This window comes from Vigna unguiculata, chromosome 3, assembly GCF_037176805.1.
Source record: "Vigna unguiculata cultivar grain cowpea cultivar isolate G323 ecotype 2 chromosome 3, ASM3717680v1, whole genome shotgun sequence".
Lineage (NCBI taxonomy): Eukaryota > Viridiplantae > Streptophyta > Magnoliopsida > Fabales > Fabaceae > Vigna > Vigna unguiculata.
This window is the reverse complement of record NC_140794.1, coordinates 13,834,630-13,853,290: the sequence shown is the minus strand read 5'-3', so window position 1 is coordinate 13,853,290 and position 18,661 is coordinate 13,834,630. Positions and strand designations below refer to the sequence as shown.

Genomic DNA, 18,661 nt, shown 5'->3' with positions numbered 1-18,661 from the left:
TATATGAGAAGTGCAATTTGAGAAAGAGGAATGCGGAGTCCCTAATTTATAGCAGCACGGAGTTTTCAACTTTTCTTATATTTTATTATTTATGACTCTGCCAACCTTTCCTTTGATACCAATTATTAGATAGCAATTATGAGGATCAATTATTAGGATAAATATTATCATTAGATTAAAAATTATAATTATTAATTGTGATGTTTAGACTGTTATATTTTTAAATAAAAAAAAATTATATTCTAATTAATAGTTATAAATTTTAGTCTAGAGATAAGCACTCCATCTCGACGTATAAAAATGGAAATGATTAAAATATCTTTATTTTTCTAATGATACATCATTTGCTGGAGAGGTACTGAAATGGTTGCTTTTTTTTTGTCGGCCTTTTTCAGTTTTAGGAATAATGGATATATAAGAATGTTAAAATATATTATATATTATTTTATTATTTCATATTTATTAAGAAAAACTCAGCTAAAGAAATATTTTTGAATAGCTGTCAGTATGTAGGGATCGAGCTTTTTATACAAAAAAAGAAGTTGATTGCAGGTAGAAGGAATTAAATAAGAGGTGTTCAAAGCTTTGTTTTTCTATTATATTCAGAAATTAATCGTAATATATTTTTTTTTATAAGATCCTAGTCTTTTATCACTTAAACAATAGATGTTACATCAATGAAATCTTTTCTAATAATATGAATTTTATAAATTAAAAGTTATCATCAAATCATAATCATGCGAAAACAATTTAAGATAATTTCATCAATAATATTATTATTGAATTAGTTAAAATTAAATCATTTCTTAGTGCACCAGTTAATTTTATATTTCTATCAAATTCGAAATACTAGAATCACTTCATAAGAATTTTTTAAATTTATGAACGAAATATAGCAAAAACAATCATATGAGATACTTTTGCGATTTAGAATAAGTACGTCGAATAAAAATTACCACCATTGGATCACCTTTTCGTTTCTAGAACAATAATAAACGATAGTAACATAAATGTGTTGCAAGCTTTAAAATATCTTTTTTGTGCGGATGAAGTAAGATAAAGCTAATATATTTTAATTACTAATCTCAAAAACTATTTTATGTGCAAGATATATATTATTTATATGGAGAGAATAAATCAAATTATATAATTATCAACGATGATAGTTTTTATAGAATTTTTTTTAATCCAACTATTTTATTATAATTTCACCGCAATTTGGCAGAAAAATTATTAAAATGGATAGACTAAAAGTTTTTTGAAAATGGATAAGTCTTCTTTGTTTAGCATGACTTCATATGACAAAAGTTATATTCGATATAAGAAAATCTTTAATTAGAAATCAATCTTAAACACAAAAAATAGTTAATTACTATAATGAACAATTTAAATATCAAGTTATAAAATTAAAAGTTATTGGTTATCAAAATAATTACTATTATAAATAAAAAATTATAACTGGTCATTAAATTGGTTATTAATTAATTAGAGATGAATTTAGAAGTCATTTTGATAATTAGGTAGCTAACTTTTCAGTGATAAATTTCTTTTGATAATCAAAACTATTATAATTAATTTTAAAGACCAATTTAGTAATTAATTATAATTTTTTATTCATAACAACGATTATTTTATTAATTAATAATTTATAGTTTTATAAATTAATATCTAAATTAGTTTTTATAGTTACCGAGTATTATTAGTCACTTGTTATTGTTTAGAAATTTTTTTATAATAATAACTTTGAATTTTAACTTTATACAACACAGAAGTCATGATGAAAAAACGACATTAAGATCGAAATTGTGAAGTAAAGAAGTTGGTTTACTGAAAAACGACTTTGATTTCATTAATTAGATAAAGTAGTGACGGAGAAAATAACATGCACTCGTTTTTAGAAAATAAGAGGTATTTTCTCTACTCGATTTCTTAGTTTTTTATTTATTTATTTAAAAGTATGTGATTTTCTTCTATATTCATTAAAATGTTGTCCTATTATTACCGAAAAACAATTCTTATCCAATTGATTTATGATTAATCGAAATGCCTTGGTTCTTATCATATGTTTGTTAAATTTGGTGAAAATCAGAAAAGGTAGTATCACATGCAGACATCAGGTTTTGATTGATATTAGTTACATGTGTAACTTTTGTTTGCGTACGTGTTAACATCAAGTGAAAATTCAGAAATGTAAATGACTAAAATTTGGACTTTTCGGGAATGAAAAAACTCTTCTCCAAAGCCTGGTAGAGGAGACGCTGAGTTCTCTTCCTTTTCTTTTTATAATAAAGAAAGTAATAGTAATTTCCTTATCTTACAATTTCATTTGATTAACCGTAATTAATGACTTCTATATTATATATAAGTTGAAACTAAAGTCACGACGGACACACCTTTTTTTCATATAAAGTCATAATAAAATACGATTTATCTAGTCTTGCAAATTTTAGTAAATATGTCCATTATGAAAATTTTATACAAAATTACTCTCTAACAAAAAATGAATAATGACAAGTTGGTAAGATTTCATAAATAACAAATAAACAAACGGAACAAAAATTGAGATTAAATTTTTTTCTTTATAAATAATATGTAAAATAATAAAATATATAAAATAAAAAAAAAATCAACAAACATCAAAACTTTTGACATGAGAAAACCTTAATATAGAGGAAAAACATACAGGATAAGAGGTTCTCTTGGAGATTCCAAGGATGAACAAAGTAACAAGATGGATAATAAACTTCAATAGATACTTTAAATAAATAGAAGGAACTCCAAAATATGAGATGAGAAATAAAATATTTTTTCCAAGGTAGTTCTTCTGCACATATTTGCACAAGATAAACTTATTGTTCTTTTCTTCTTCTTCACTCTCTCTAATGGATTCTTTCTTTTTTCACCAGAAGCACTCACAACTTTTGTCTCTGTGTCTCTCACTCTATCATCTCTCTTAACAAAATTTATGACGGTTGCATATATAAAATTTCATAATGGACTGAAAGCTCATAAAAAATATTTCCTTTTTATTTTTCTTAATTAAATTAGTGTGGACTCAATAAATTGGTGACCTACCTTACATGACATTGTTCCGATACACTAATAATCTTACATGGTTTACATGGTTAAGAAGTTGAGGATAAAAATAATTTAAATATATTTTCTTCTTTCAACATTCCGATGCATTTTTTAAAATTAAACTATGACAAAATTTCAAATTCCAAATTGAAAAGTGCCTTACATTCGTAATTAATTTTAACCATGTCACTTCATGGACTTGAAATTAGAACAAATATTTTAACATACAAAAGTATTTTACACTTAGTTAATGCCATCTTTTATTATTAATTATTTACTTTTTATATACAAAAGTTTATTTTATAATTATTTTATTTCTAAAATATATAATCAAATAAATGTAACGTGTATCAAAATATTATTTCTATCGTAAAAGAATCACGAAAAGTAGGTATGCATGCTCTGAGTTATAATGTCTTAGAACTCATCGACCATAAGAAAAGTAGGTATGCGCATGCTGTTGGTTATGTGTACGCGCTGTCAAAATTATAAATAGGAAACCCTACTGTCATTCAAACCAAGAAGCAATCAAAGGGTACTATTACTCAATAAACTTTTACACAGATTTAATATTTGTTATTTTATTTTTTAATTTCTTTCTAGGTTTAATAATACAAAAATTAACCTTTATTTAATGCCCAAAATATTCTTAAGAAAATAAATTATTAAAAAATACATTTTGTATAAAAAAGACATTTTCCATCATTTAATCACATTACGACTTCTCACTTTTCGGACATCATAAAGACAATGTAAATGATCACGAAGTTTACAAAATCTTTATGTCGGGCATTACTGTAAGTTCACACTACAATTTTTCTCTTACACATAACTTATACCTTCAGAAATTATAATTTTACTATTGTATTTATATTTATTTTTATTATGTTAATTAAATATTTTACTATAAAAATTTAAGGATGTCAAAAAGGGTTGGGTTTGATGGGTCGGCCAGCCAGTCCGACCTTAAAAACATGGGTCGGGACAAGAAAATCAACTCATGAACTCGAACCAACCTAGTCTGCCCAACCCGCTAACCTAGCGAGCCAACCCGTGAGCCAAGACGAGCTAACCCACAACTCACCTTATTTAGTTAAAAATCACGTGCAACACAGATGCAATGGTTGCTTTGTGTTGTTCAGTGCATTGTCATTCTTCACAAAAAGAAACAAAATGTCTTAGACTTAGTAGACACATTCTTTCTCTCTCCTGAAAATAGAAAGAAGAACCATGTGGTCCCTCACTGCCTTACCAACCACGGTCTGTGAATCACAAAACATAACTTAGCCACTTGTTTTCAATCCTCCATATGTGTGTTGCGTTAGCCGTCATGGGTGGTGTTCTTCCTCCTCTGTCATATACGATACATCGCTGGCCATAATGCAGCGTGAGAACGTAGCGAACATAGTTATGCAGAGCCACCACCACCACACTACTACGTGAGGGACGATTTCGACCACCGGACCAATGCAGGAAGGTTCGTTAGTGAATTTTCATTTTGGTTACCTATTTTTCGATTTGTAAGGCTAATGGATGAAATTCCCTAACCCTAAATTTCATTTCCCTTAATTAGAGGTAAGGTCTATCTCTAATCAATTTTGCTGCTATTTCCCATTCTTCTTTGGAGTCGTTTTGTGATTGCTGGTGTTGCTTCAATTTTCCTTCAAATTGAATTTCGTAGTTGCTGACCGTTTTTGGATTGGAGGTAAGGTAACCATATGAAGTCATTCCTTTTAATTGAGAGATGAACAATTGTTGGATTGCTTGTTGTGATTAACTAGTATATTGCTGTAATATATTGAGATGTATGTTGTTTGAGATGTTTCTTGCTGTCATTTAATGCGTATGTTTCTAGCCTGCCGTATATTTATGTTGTGTTGCTTTTCTAGAGCTCACACTATTGATGTTTTATGTTGAAAATGTTGATATTTTTGCACACAATTTTATGCTGAAAGTGTTGTTATTTTACTACACATTAGTGTTGGTGTTTCAGTTGTTTTGGTGTTTGGATGAGCTAACAATGGATGTTGATATTATTGAACATATGGATGCTCTTTAATGGTGGAAGAGTAATAGTCAATGTTTCTCAGATTTGTCAATCATGGCTAGGGACTTGCCGAACATCCCAATCACTACAGTTGCATCAAAATATGCTTTTAATATTGATTCAAGGATATTGAATAAGTACATAAGTCGTTTATTGTCAAAACATGTTGAAGCTGTAATTTATACTTGTAGCTGGAAGAATGGGTTTCGTGACACTAGTGCAGACAGGGGATTTCATCGCAGTTACTTTTGTCATTGTACCCCGGTTTCATAACCGAGGCATATAAGGCTGAGGCCAAAAAGGATCAGCTTTTGGCCTCGATTATAAACCGAAGCAAAAACACACTTTTCTGCTTCGGTTCTCTGGTGAACCAAAGCCATAAAGCTTCTTTTCTGCCTGGGTTCTCTAGTGAACAGAAGCCATATAATCACCAATTTTAAAATTACTTTTAAAATTTGAAGACCTTTTGGCATCAATTGTGGTCTAAATCGAGGCCTTGTGTCCTTGTTTATGCCTTAATTGTGGTATGAATCGAAGTCGTATATCTTGTTATTTTTTTAAATAAATTTTATATTTTATGGTTATTCTCACATTTTTTAACCTGCATATTTTTTCAGCAAACCAACACAGACCATAACAGAACATTTTATAAAACATAACATCCATAATCCAAATACATTTAAAAGTGTTTTGTAACATCTTCCATAATTCAAATACATATCCTAATAAATATTATTGTACATTTGAATTATAAATTTGGCACATGTTATCCTACCAAACTTTATGGACTTCACGGGAATTGGTGCAATACTCTTGAATGTCTGCAAAATAAGACATTAATTTAAGTTAGTATATAGAAAGGCAATAATGCAAAGTATTTATTTTAATTCAAATATATATTATTGTTTCCCAATTAGTTGTAATACGAGCACGCATAATGGTTGTCATCCATTGCATTATATAATAATCACATTCATAAGAGTCAGTTTGTTTAGTTCACTACATTATATCAACAACATTACAATTAATTAAGGAAGAAAATCAAATCAAACAACAATAAATATATGGATAAAAATACCAAATCTAGAGGGACCACCATGCAGGACATTTTGCCTTAGTTATTGATCTCCCTAAGAATATGTTATGTCCAACAATTGAACTATGATAAAGGAAATATGTTAGGATACTTTTACATAACAAATAATACTCATAAGATTGACATTGAGGTTCTTACCAATCTATCACTTGTCTAAAATGGTTGAGGGGAGGGCAGTGCAAAGAGAAAAACCACATAGAAAAGTTCTCCCTTAGGAAAACCATATGTAACTGTCAATGATGCCTGAGAAGAAAATAAATTCATTGTTATGCGTTAAAATGACAAATTATGTTCACAAGTAAACAAAAATGACTTACCAGCAACATAAAGGACAAAATAAATTTATTTTCCGCGTTGAAAGCATTTGGTCACATTTGCTTGGGTGTCATCAAACTTGTTGCCTTCATGAGTGAGTTGGGGGTCCACAAACCCATATAGATCATCCAGCCCCATAGTTTTAGTGACAACAAATAGATACCTAAACATAAAAATGACTTAAAGGCTTACATCATCCATAACTGAATAATGGTAATATTCAATTACTCTTATCTTTGTGCAAGCTGCTCCAAAACATCTTGAGAATGCAAGTAAAGTGGTATCTCTAGGTCTCTTCCAAAAATCTTAGAATCCCAAGGAACTTTCATCAGTTTATCATTTATTATTTCAGCAAGTTGGAGTAATGCAACAAGAGGATCATCCAAAAAGAGAGGAATCTTCTTTGGTAGAGGATTTTCTTATCGATGCAATTTGAGTTAAAATGGAATATAATTTAAAGTTGAATATAATATACATGTAAACTTAAAAATTTATTATATGGTGGGTTTAAGAGTATGTATCAGGGGGTCAAAATGAACCAAATCTCTAGGCCAGGCGAGGAAACATTGGAATGCTTATGCCATAGTATATACCTCATTTGTTGGCATAGGAACTAAAGCAAACGACACGAGAACCTCATCTACTATGACCTTAACCTCATCCTCTGATATCCAGGCCATGAAAAATTATGGCTGCCTCAAATACTTTTCCACGAGCCACATGTGTCTTCCATGTACCATCCCAAATATATAGCTGACATGGATGAGTGTCGTCCATGTCATCCCTTGGTATGGGTGGAGTTGAACAACTTTCATTTCCGTTTCTACCTGTTAGAGTCAATGATTTATTAATGTTATTCAATTATTTGATTAAATACCATTTATTCAATTCATAGCTTATAGAAAAAAGATTAATTTTACCCGTGGGAGGCAAAAATGGTTCCAGTTCTGGTGGAGGATCCAATGGCAGACAGATGCCATAATTCTCAAATTGGCGCATAAATTCTTCTTTCCCCTTCTTAGTGATTTTTTCTGTCATTCTTTCTTTATAATCAACAATATTTCTACATGAAGATTGAAGAGAGGAGGAACCAAAAAATTGGCGTATGTTGACTCCTAATCCAACACCACCCACACGTCCAGGGTCTCGTCCAATTGTAGCAGCAAAGTATGTCATGACGACCTTCTAGAGTGAATTCTCCTTGTAAGCTCTGGTCAACCAACGAATCCTGCAATGTAATAAAAAAAGTTATAAAAAATCATACAATATAAAAGACAAAGGAGCTATTTAAAGAAAAGTTGTATCTTACAATTTTCTCGGAAATTTCTCGTGTATAGATTCAGAAGTGTAGTTACCTGATGTGTGTAGATGGACTAACTTCCACTTTTCATGACAAGATAGTGGTCAAGGAGGCTCAATATCTTCACCCTCAGAAGGTGGGGACCTAGATTTTTTCTTTTCTGACATTATCTTCTCTTCAAGTTTTCTATACCCACCACGAGACACTATGTGCGGGTTTTTATTTTGAGCACTTATAATTTGAGCCTTTTTTTTTCTCTTTTCGTGTAACATATAAAACCTACTTAATGAATTAGTTCAAATTGTACACAATTATCAATTAAGCAATTGATGATTTGAAATAAACATACATGTCATCCCTCAAATGTCTGAAGCTCAAGAAAATGATGCAATGTGTCTTCATCAATCCATGTGTATTTCAGTAATGAATTTTCATTCTTTTTAGATCCAAATACATACCTAGATGTCAACTTGGTCTTAAAACCACAAAATTTCTCAGTCACCGATGACAAAAAATTGTGTTTAAGCGTCGCCACATTTGGAATATCAAACGTTAGCTGCAATATAGAAAATGCCATCAATAATGTTTAACATATTATCAATAAAATCAAACTATAAGGTTAATAACATTAATATTAGTTTCCAATAAATCCTGCCATATCATGTTCCGATCAACTTCAGTGACATGATCAAAAGATGGAGTAAGGATTGATATTCTCTCTCGTGTCAACATCCTTAAATAGCTTTTGAAGACGTCCGCATAATGACCTGTAGGGACTCTAGTGTCGACGTCAATATTGACAGGTGTTTTCTGACTTTTAGCTCTTCTAATTAAGAGTTGTCTCAACCTAGTGGCTCCCCACTTTTACCATCACAACTCCCCACATGTGTCATAAGTAACTTAGGGGACTTTTTTTCATGGCCACCATCCAAAGAAGGTGTTATTACTGCAATCGAAAATGATATTTAAGACTACTAACACGAAACCTTCTCTTAGTCACAAATTTCCGCTTTTCGTACCTTCTTGTTCTGCTCCATGGCAAAGGCAACCCACTCGATGAACATTGCTTTGGTGGTGATGGTGGTCGTTCTCTCTCCGGAACCGTGAAGTTATTTTGTCAAGCTTGCGTTCTTCTCAATGGAAGAAACCCATGGGCAGAAAACGAAAAAGGAGCGTGTTGTGATGATGGAAGATTCGAGTGCACGTTTGGATTTGGAAAAACAATTTTCCCTCTTTAAATTTTGACCCACACGTGCGTAGGTTCTGTTTTCCATTTTTATTAAATTTTGAATTAAAAATTACATACCACGTGGGTCCTGTGTTTAAAATGAGTCTACTTTTGGTGTCTAAATATCATTTTCGATAAGTTAATTAGATGCTTTTTTCGGTGATTCAAGAGAAAGAATTTTAACTTTTTTATTAAGTTATATAATTTTAAACATATTTGAAAACATAAATTTAAAAATCCAAAATTTATTTTAAGGTTAAATATGATTTTGGTCCCTCTTCAAAATTTTATCCAAATTTAGTCCTCAACTTTAGAAATACGTGGATATAGTCCTTTCAACAAAATTTTGTTAAGTTTATTTAACATTTTAAATGCATTTCACAATAACATTTGAGTTGTTTACACCTCTTGACATATTTTTGCTTCAATATTAGCTAAGAAACTATCATGAAACGCATTTGAAACATTAAATAAACTTAACAAGATTTCATTAAAAGTATTAAATCCACAATGTTTTAAAAATTGGAAATTAAATTGGGTAAAATTTTTAAAAATAAACTAATTCCAGGCTAAAAATTGAATGAAAAAAAACATATTTAACCTTATTTGAACCGTAAATATTACTATTCAAATCATACAATGAAAATACACATTATTTTATTACTTTATTTGAATTTAAGATACTATGATGGTTTGTAGGTAATTTAAATTTCTTCCTCGGACAGCGTAGGAATACTTTGTTTATTTCTGAAGAAGTTGTAAGGATCAACCTTGGTCTTCACTGTAGCCAATCTCTTGAAATTGTTACCGAAATACTTGATACCCCAAATGCTGGCTTGGTCGTAGCTCGTGTAGCCATTGTTATTTACCCCAATGTCAAGGTCTCTGTAGTTCACATATGCAGCTCTGGGAGAGTTTGAAACATAAGGTTCCATATATTTATACAATCTTCTTATCCAATTCATGTGCCTTTGTGCAGCCTCGTCCCCTGCCGTTTGCCAAATGGTGACGTAGTGAATATGAAATATGTATCCAGATCTGTATGGGAATGGAAGTTCAGATTCAGAAATCTCATCCATTCTGCCTCCATAAGGGGCTAATTCAATCTGAGTAAATTCTATCTCATCGTTAGAAAGAAAGCGCCACAACCCTCGTAATCCATCCACAGGAATGGGTTGCCTCACATAATCAGATTTTGCTTTGAAAAAACCTGAATAAATTTGAGTTCTGTTCAGCAAAAATTCGGGGGCTTCATGGCCTGAAGTTCCAATCAACACAGCATTCAAGAAGACAGCTGAGCCAATCCAACTAGTCTCAGTACAGTCTTTTCTTTCCAAACCCAACTCTGGTAAGCTCTTTTGCATCAATGGAAGAAGTTCTTCTACACCTCCTAGAAATAAGGACACAAAATTAAGTTGTACTGTTTTCTTTCCATCTTCACGTGAATTTACCCTATTTATGTCCACCCTAATGTATATACGCTCGTCCAATTTACTCGCCACAAGCTGCCACTTTTGAAAGATCTCGGTTGCATTCTCTTCCAAAGTTCTTCCAACATTGAACACTGTCACAGTTGGTGGAACCGGAACTAGTTTTATCTTCCAAGCCACGACGACTCCAAAGCTTGCTCCTCCACCTCCTCTGATGGCCCAAAATAGATCCTCACCCATGGCTTGTCTATCAAGCAAATTACCATTCACATCTACTAACTGAGCATCTACGATATTATCTGCGGCAAGACCGTACTTACGCATCAAGACTCCATAGCCACCTCCACTGAAGTGGCCACCAGTGCCCACACTGTAGCACACACCAGCTGGGAACGCAAGTGTGTTGCTTTTCTCGTAAATCCTGTAGTAGAGTTCACCAAGGAGTGCCCCAGATTGAACCCATGCAGTTTTGTTTTCTGCGTCAACAGTGACTTCTCTAAGGTTTAAGAGGTCAACGATGACAAAGGGACTCTCGGCAACGTAGGAGAGACCCTCGTAGTCATGGCCTCCGCTTCGGGTTCGAATCTGCAGGCCATGGCGTTGGGCACAGATTATGGTGGCTTGAATGTGGGAAACGTCAAGTGGTGTGACAATGACTTGGGGTTTTGGGATTGTGTTTAAGTACCTAAGATTTTGAATGGTAACATTTAGGACAGAGGAGTATGCAGAATTGCTTTGGGTGTAAAGAACATCGGAGATTGAGTTGGAGATATTGGGATAATTGTTGAGACATTGAACAAACTTTTCAGGAGTATCTTGTGAAGGAGGTTCATATGAAAAGAAAAGAGCAATGGCAGTGGCAAAGGTAAAATAGGAGCTCAGATGCTTCATTTCTGTGGATGGTTTGTTCTTGATATGAGAACTACAAAGTCTCTAATTATAGTAGTTTGGAGTTTGAGGTTAACATATCCTACTGTTTCTCTGAGCATGAAAACGCAATAAAAGTAAAAGAGCAATAGCAGTGAAGAATGTGAAAGTAAAATAGGTTTGTTGTTGATATGAGAAGTGCAATTTAATGCTGAGAGAGTAAGTTGTAGTAATCTGGAGTTTAACGTTAAAATATGGTATGACACTCTTCTTAAAAATACATTTACTTAAAATTTCTTTTTAATCATATAATAATATATATTATACTTTTACATTAAAAAGTAATTAAAATATAATTATTTGTTTATGTCAAATGAATATAGTACGACCCTTAACGTCATGAGTGCGGATACTAGATTTATCGATGCATGCGCCAAACTTGTTTTTTTTTTATTATTTTAACCAATGTTGACGAAGCAAACCAAAGTGAGAAAGATTATTTTGTCGGCCTTTTCATGGTATATAAAGAATAAAAAACTGACCTAATTCATAAACCTAAGTCAAAACTCAGATAAAGAAATTTTTTTAGAGGGTGATACATCCCGTACAGATTAGGTTAAAGACAAATTCACACCTTGAAGTATTAAATTTTAATTATTTTTACTTTTTAACTTAAAATATTATTATATTATTAAATTATTAAGACAATTGACAATTCGGTATGACTGTATTGGATGATTATACTGCTACACTTTTTAGTAGCTGTCGGCATGTAGGACCTAGCCTTATATCGAAAAAAAGTTGCTTGCCCAGTACAAGGAATTAAACAAGCGATATTCCTTATTTTTGTTATTTACAGTGTTCAAATTTTAAGAGTATATTATTCCGATAACCTCTTTTTCCATTTAAACAACAGATGTTACATTAATGAAATCATTCTTAATAATATGAATTTTTTAATCTAACGCAGTCATCATCAAATCATAATCATCAAAGATATTTTTAAGGTAATTTTATCAATAATGTTAAATGAGTTAAAGTTTCACATTTGAAATCCTAGAATCACTTCATAAGTATTTTTAAAATTATAAATAAATTGTTGGAAAGAAGATCATATGACATATTTTTATGATTTAGAATTTAATAGATATGTTCAATAAAAAATTACCACCATTTAATCACTTTAGAAAAATAAACGGTTTTTGATACTAACTTTTAAGTAATTAAGTCTATTAAGATAATATTGTGAGATCAATCATCACTCCTGAAATACCGTTCATTTTTAAGTACGGAGTTCTATTACAATTTTATTCTTAAAAAGACATATGGAAACATGAGTATTGGTGTACCATAAGAGTAACAAAATTTGTTGCGAGATTTAAAATATGTCCTTGTAAAAATAGGGTGTGTGGATCAACTAAAATGAAGTTAATATAATTTAATTCATAATCTCAAAAATTGTTTTTCATCATTAAAATTTTTATAAACATAATAGAAGAAAAGAACTTTCAATAGATAGTTTAGAATAAATTATCACGTTAAAAAAGTGCTGAATTATATAGTTGTTTATGTACGTTGCATGCTGTGTAGCAACCATATATTCACTCTGAATTACGTGTTTAAACTAGAGCCAAGGAAAATGTAGCTGAATAAATTTACCTCAAGGTCAAAATTAATGTGTCTGAATTGTAGGATGTTTAATGTACGTTGCATACTTTGTAGCAACCCCACTTTCAGTCACAGTTACGTGCATATGATTCTACGCTGGTTTTGTTCATCATAGGAAACACTTGATGTATACAGATGTATTGTTTTCATGATAAACATTCACATTAAAAGGTATTATTTTTTTTTATGAGTGGGAGTTCGTCAATTGTAGTTACTTAGACCTAAATAAGTTTATTATTAATATTTTTGAAAATTCTTTTTAAACTGAACAAGAACATACTTATTAATGATGTTAAAATGTAATTCATTATATTGAAATGTTTAATTTTTGTGAAATATATATAATTTATTAGAATAATCAATTATCTTAAAATGTAATTGATTATTTATGATTGTTAAAAATATCGATCGTAGATAATAGATGAAATCAATTATTGCCTTGGGAAACTAAATTATCTTTAACCCGTGTGTAACATGATTCCTCAATTTTTAGTTCTATAATTTGCTCTCAATATATCTTAAATATTTATATATAATTTAAGAATTTATTCCTAAAAACTAAAATAATTTAGTCACTATAAATTTTAATACTTTTAAAATTTAAAACAAATGGATGTAGCTACAGCTTAAAATAAAATTTAAAAAAAAAACAAAACAAAACACCTGTATAAAATCATACTTGGAAACATTACGTACTCTGTGGTTGATATCCATCCCAAAATCAACTACAGGTTTACTTTCCAAAATAAACTGTGACAATTTTTTTTAAACTATATATGTGTTTATATGCTTTTTTCTTAAATTTAAAATAAAATGATTTTTTTTTATCAAGTATACCTCATTTACACCTTATATTTTAATTACTTATCTTTTAATTAATTAATATATATACATTTATTGTGACATAAAAATAAAAATAAAAGATAAAACAACAATCTTATATCTATATCACCCTAAAATAAGAATAATTAGTTAACATTTTATAAACTAAAAATTATTAATATCTAAAATAATGATTATAATAAAAATTTAATTTTTAACTTGTTTTCTAACATTAGTTACAAAGATTTTACCTATTTGCTATGGTTGATTTTAATTAGTTTTTAATTTTAAATTAAAGATGAATTTAGACATTAATTTTTTGGTAGCTAAATTTTTAGTTTATAATTTTCGACACCATTATGTATTTAAATTAAAATTAGTCAATACCATGATTAAATATTTTTGTCGTTAAAATTAATTATTATTTCATAATTTTCTTAAAGGAATTCTTCTCAATACCCTATGCTTTCTTTTGAGTTCATATAATTGGATTTTGGAATCAAGCCAATACTTAATTACAATACTAGTAATATAAAGGTGAAGATTTTAGGATCTTTTAAAACTCTTACAACCTAATCCAATACACTGAGAAAAAATGACACCTTTTAATACAAAACTGTTATGAAATAAAAAACACAAGATAAGGAGAGGGGAGGTGATACATCACAATTTTAGAGTAGTATAAGGAAGAACACAGGTAAAGGTTGTGGCAGAAGAGTAATGCAGGAATGAATGATAACCAAATATTCAATATCTATCAGTATCAGTAGTTATGCATGGACCCACTTTCACTATTCAATCCACCAAACAAAAATCATCTCCTCACACTAACACTACATATCATCATCATCCTCTCACTCTGCGTGAGTCTCTTTGCACTGCAAGCCAATAATAATAATTTTTCTGTTGTTTTTCTCAGGCCAATAACCATGATCAAGACCTTAAATCCTTAAATCAATCCAGAAAAATATGTTGAGATCATGTGAAGGTAGAGGTCTATGGCTATAAAGCCCAAAATATCTCCAAACTCCATGACTGAGGGTTTTCCCTCTCTCTCCCATAATATCCTACGAATTTATCATCACAGATGCAAGCTAGGCCCGCTTCATCCTTTACAGTAAATCAACGTACAAAAATTCATTTTCAAACAGCGTCATGTAAAAATTCAACTAATGAAATTACTTCACAAACTACCATTTACTAAATTCTAAAGTAGCCATAAGATAATTGTGTCACTGTTATGCTTTAAATTGATTTTGTTTTCGTTAACTTTTGATTCCTTATCAAGTACCGGTTGATAGTAGTTTTTTTGTCTGGTATAAAGAATAAAGCTGCAAGCAAAGCCATACAAAATAAATGCATTTATAGTATCTTCAAGGTAATAACCCCACACTTAATTTTAACAAATTCTCACAATAATTCCAAAGGTTGGATGTATCATGATTTTTTAGTTTTAAGATTTATAATGAGCTATAAAATCATCAAGGTCAACAAAAGGATAAAAAGGGTGTACAAATGGAAATAATTCAAAGTAGTTCAATTTGGCTAAGTAGCTAAAAAACAAAACAAAAAAAAGCATAAATCGTATCAATAGTATACTGGAACAAGTAGTATTGGAAAGAAAAGTCAAGTTTTACAACACCTACGAACATGAACATGAGTGAATCACACAAGAAAGAAAAAAAAAAGTATTCTCAAATCTCACCAAGGTGTATATTGCACCAAAAAGATCCACAACCTAATTATCACGTAAAATGTAAAAAATAAATCTATGACCAAAACTTCTAACTAAGAATGATGAAACTAAAGGTTACTTACAAATTTTAAAAACAAAGGAATCCATTGACTTGTATGATAAACAAAACAAAATCTATGCTAACAATATACTCACCCACACCTCATATTTAAACATTGTCCTCAACGTGATAATGTCATACAGATGGAAAATCAAAACCAACAAACTATGAAATGAGTTAAAGTTAGATAAGTATCACATTTTAAGTTCTGTCACATTTGAAATACTAGAATCACAAGTATTTTTAAAAGTATAAATAAATTATTGTAAAGAAAATCATATAAGATATTTTTTAATATAGAATTTAATAGATAGATCCAATAAAAAAAAAATACCACCATTTAATCACTTTAGAACAACAAACTGTCTTTGGTATTGATTAAGTATTTAAATATATTAAGATAATGTTGTGATCACTGAAATACTGTCTATTTTGGAGAACGGTGTTCTATTATAATTTTGTTCGTAAAATATATATCGAAAATTAAAAGAGAAAATATATTTAAATTCGTCATGACTTTTAGTTCTACATATGAGTATTGGTTTATACCGGAAGAGTAACATAAATTTGTTGTTAGATTTAAAATATGTCCTTGTAAAAGTAGGGTGTGTGGATTAACTAAAATGAAGTTAATATAATTTAATTCGTGATATCAAAAAGTTCTTTTATGTGGATGATATATATTATTTATATGGAGAAAATATATCAAATTATACAATAAAACTTTTATAGCATTAGTTTTATTAATCCAACTATTTTATCATAGTTATATATTACCTTGTTGATGTTATAAATTCCATAATTAAATTGGTTAAATATGTTTTACTCTTTAAATTTTGATTTGGGTGCAAAATTAAAATTTGTCTTATTTCTAAAATTTGACATGTATTGATCTTCAAACATTAAAAATAATAAATATAGTTATTTTAACCAAACTGTGTTAAATATTGTTTCATGTTTCTTAAACAACGTTCCATACCAACATTTGAGCTTAAATGTGTTAAAAGGTGTAAACAACTCAAACACTAACTTGAAATCATTCGATATATCAAAATGTTTTAACTCAATTGGGTTTGAAAGACTATATATATTCATTTTTTAAATTTGGAAATCAAAGCGTATCAACATTTGAAACAAAGATAGATTTTAATTCTGTGTCAAAGTTTGGAGACTACAAAAATATTTAATCCAAAAAATAAGTATAATAGTTCTGAAATGGTTATTTATATTTTTAAAAGTTATATACTATAATATTTTAATATATATAAATACATAAATAAGGTTTTAAATATTTTTTATCATTAAAATTTTTATAAACATAATAGAAGAAAATACATTTCTATAGGTAGTTTAGAATAAATTATCACGTTAAAAATGTGCATGGTTTGTAGCAATCACGTATTGACTCTGAATTACGTGTTTAAACGAGAGCCAAGGAAAATGTAGCTGGCATAGTAAGGCGTTACCTCATTGTCAAAATTAATGTGTCTGAATTGTATGATGTTTAATGTACGTTGCATGCTTTGTAGCAACCACTACTTTCATTCAGTCACAATCACGTGCTTAAAGGAGAGCCAAAGAAAGATATCTTGTAATAGCTGTCATATATCTTGCATGTTGCGTTTCATTCAATGGATATGTTTAGAATAAATCATCACGTTAAAAATAAATGCTATTGAATTGTATAACGTGCATACGATTCTACGCTGGTTTTGTTCATCATAGTAAACACTTAGTGTATACAGATATATTGTTTTTTATGATAAACATTCACACTAATAGGTATTATTTTTTTATTTTCTTATGAGTGAGTGCTCGTCAATCATGGAGTTACTTAGACATAAATAAGTTTATTATTAATATTTTTCTTAAAACTCATAAATATTTTTCAAAATTATTTTTAAACTAAATAATAGACATGTCAAAGTGAGCCAACCCGGCTCACACGGGTTGGCTCACCACGAGCCGGGTTCAAAATGAGTGAACCCAACCCGGCTCACTTTCTGGTGAGCCAGAAATTTTGTAACCCGGCTCAACCCACCACGGGTTGGTGGGTTAAGTGGGTTGGCTCACCAACCCACCTAAAAAAATTATTTATTTATTTTTTTTATTATTCAAATATTTAAATAAATTTTTAAGTAACCCATGAGATGACAATCATAGTAAAATTAAGAACCAATATTTTGATCACGCTCACCACCAATATATGAAGAATTATTTCCAAGAAAGTATCCATTAGTCTAAGAAAGCATGACTAATATTACAAATTTTCTGTCATGCTATTCAACAAAATATAAATAAAAAAAACTATACATTTTTTTCATGCTAATTTAGAAAAAATTGTTTATAAGACGGTTACTTGAGTAATTTACTATAAAGATTATAGTTAAAGATTAAAGTATCAACATATATATAACTTGACAATCAAATTAATTAAACATTCAAATAATTCAAATATAATTAAGCAACATTCTATCATTTAAAAATATGAAATTGTGAAAAAATATAATTGGAGTAGTAAATAATTAAAAAAAAATTAAAAGAAAATTTAAAAAAAATAAAAAAAAATTGTAAAAAAATGTTGGTGGGTTAAGTGGGCCAACCCACCTTCAACCCGGCTCGAACCCGTTTAACCCGTGGGTTAAGTGAGCCGGGTTGAGTTCAACACACTTTTGAAAAAGTTGAATTTTTCTCAACCCAACCCGGCTCGAACCCGTGGTGAGCCGGGTTGGCTCACGGGTTGAAACCCATTTTGACATCTCTACTAAACAAGAACATACTTCATAAATGATGTGAAGATATAATTAATTATATTAAAATGTTCAATTTTGTCAGTAATATGGTTTGCATATATAATTTAATAGAATAATCTAATACCTTGCAATGTAATTGATTATTTTTTATTATTCAAAATATCGATTGTAGATAATACACGAAATCAATTATTGCTTTAGCAAACAAAAGTATTTTTAAAATTTAACCCTTGTGTAACATAATTCCTCAATTTTAGTCTT

The 18,661-nt window shown here is 29.8% G+C and overlaps 1 pseudogene across 1 annotated transcript; it reads right to left on the bottom strand.

The window, feature by feature from the left end:
• Window positions 1-9,640: 9,640 nt before the first annotated feature.
• Window positions 9,641-11,409, bottom strand: LOC114177601 (tetrahydroberberine oxidase pseudogene; annotated as a pseudogene). The gene has a single exon (XR_014993546.1). The product of XR_014993546.1 is annotated as a tetrahydroberberine oxidase pseudogene (transcript).
• Window positions 11,410-18,661: the final 7,252 nt, after the last annotated feature.